A 2,578-nucleotide genomic window follows, 5' to 3' on the forward strand; every position below is an offset into this window, starting at 1 on the left:
TCAGAACATTCAGCCTCAGGATTTCAGGCTAACAAGAAGAAATGTTGTACATTGTTACTAAGGTAGTCATGTTATATATGGGTAACTATAGGAGCATTATAAGATGTGTACTTTTTAAGTAGTACAGAACTGTGCGTAGCCTTTAGAAAACATGAAAATATTGCAGCGTATATCACATGAAGAGTAATGGCATTGTATGTTTTGTAAGTGTCAGCATATGTTTGCTGTCAAATTGAGATCCATGCGATGCATGCATCTTTTAATGACTTAGTGCTTGTTCTAATGCAACGCATGGACCATTTCAGCTTGTCATGCCTTCGCATGTCTAATATGTAATAAACAGCGTCTTACGTCTTCTGCATTTCTTTCACGGCAAGAAGTTTTGCATCCGTCATATGTGTCAATTGTGATTTTTAACTGGACCTGTAGCCTGAAACAGACTGCTGACTGCCATCACAAATTTGTTTGTTATATATTGAAACACTGCATTTATTTTTGTTCATAAAAACATTGAAATGCTTTAATAACTTTCATTGCCTTGAGTAAATGTTTGTCATTCGTTACATTGATTGCTTGCAGTCCAGAAATTCTTTACATTCTTATTTGGCTATACCTTACACTTACAAACACATATAAAGTTATATATGTGCTACACTACTTTTCCTTCCATTTAGTATCTCTTTCACACAACCTCAGAGTTTAAAGACAATTATTTATCAAACAGCACTTGTGAATATATCTAAGTGGACACTTTTTTAATTGCACAATGATGGCATAATGTAATGCAGAATAAGTTAATGTGGTCCACCATTTCAGTTGCAGAAGACTTATGAAAGAGAAAGGTAGCATGCACTATAGCCAATTTTTAACAAAATTTTCTGGGCATATGCCACCTTTTATGCAACTAATACGTCAACATCAAAAAGAAAAAAAAACCTTTCTTATACATTACTAAGGTGCAAAGATGAGTAAAACGAGTATTTGCTGAATTCCGGGCTGTCCAGACATTGTGGGATTGCTTTTCAGGATATAAAAAGGCATTTTTTTTAGCATAAAGGAGGGGTTAGAAACCTTGCTGTCCCTATAGGGGTGTGAGGACTGCACTGGGTGCAGTGCTCAGGAAAGTGTGGCGGGGAAGGGGGGGGGGGGGGGAGAGGGTGGTAATGCAAAGAGTGCAGTTAGAGAAATATATGCAAGGCAATTAACATGCTGCAATACTGTGGGCCTTAAGTTCTTTTCCTCAAGAGAATGCTTTCTCTCTTTTGTTGCTGTAAGAGAAGGTTATTGTTAAAATGAGAGATACAAGTCAGTCCATCATGAGATCAAACCTGACGACCCCCACTATCACTCCGCTGCTGAAGACCACTTTGAGACTAAATGTATTCTGTTAGCAAGGCATCACTGCTCATTGGTACCTTTTTTATTTGCAAGGAGGCTACAGTAGTCTGTGCCATTGCTTTTCTATGTTGCTTACACCTATAGCATGCAGTACCTGAAGTAGTAAATGCTGCACAATTTCATTTGCAGACAAAGCACCTATACCTTGACAAAATGGTGGCAAAGATGGATGATTTAAAGCTCTTTCTCAAAGATGATGTGTGGCCACAGTGTGCAAAGCTATTGAGCAGAAATTCATAAAATCAAATGAGCTCAGAATATCAGTAGACAAGCCCCAGAAGTTCAAAAAGAGTATGGTAGGGGAATGTGTCTGAGGTTCAGGGCTTTCATTGCAGGAAGAAAATAAAAGGAGCGATGCTTGACTGCACTGGTAGATTTTATGCCGAGCTCTGCATTAAATCAAAAGCGATTTTAGAAGCCGCAGAACATATCTGGTCCTCTTGAAGTGAAGAGATTTCTTTATTCTACTGAGGGACCTCTCAAGCCTTAAAGTATGTATTCCGAAGCTTACATCCTTCTACGACAAGCTGTCTGATAGAACACATTTCATCGAAATGCCTTGGCTGAGGAGACACCTCACATTAAAGTGGCAAGCATTGAACTCGAAGAGGCCAACAGTTGGGCAGCATTGGAGTTCCCAGATTGAGATTTTCTAGAACCTCTCCCCAGCCTGCAACTATTCCTAATATATGAGTGTCTGTTGCATCCTGTGAGAGGAGGAGGTTGTGTCCTGTGAGGAAGAGGACCTATGATGGGTCAGTGCACGCTTTCAGATCTTGCATTATCATCTCTCGTAGGTGAGCTGGCAAAAAACATTGATTTTGACAAACCGAGTAGCAGCTTTGAAGCCTTAAAGACCGGAAAATGAAAATGTTGGCATGTCGGGGTTTTTTTTTTTTATGCTTTATGCTCTTTAGATCAATACCAGCTTTCAAAACAAGATTTATAATATCTGAAATTAGTTGCTCAAAGCAAGATGACTTTAGTGTTTCCCACTTTTTGTACACAAGCGATTTCTATAATTGATCGAGGAGTATGCTTATTTCATTTGTGCGGCAGGATTAATTATGCACTTGTCCCTCTGCAAAATTTGTCTTTTAAGGCGTAGTTGTTGAAGGCCTCAATTATGACTGCTTGTTTGTTTTTGTAACTTCAGTTCTCTTCTGTGTGTTCGAGTTGT

Source organism: Amblyomma maculatum, unplaced genomic scaffold (assembly GCF_055883805.1).
Source record: "Amblyomma maculatum isolate TAMU_Amacu unplaced genomic scaffold, ASM5588380v1 scaffold_13, whole genome shotgun sequence".
In the NCBI taxonomy this organism is placed as follows: Eukaryota; Metazoa; Arthropoda; class Arachnida; order Ixodida; family Ixodidae; genus Amblyomma; species Amblyomma maculatum.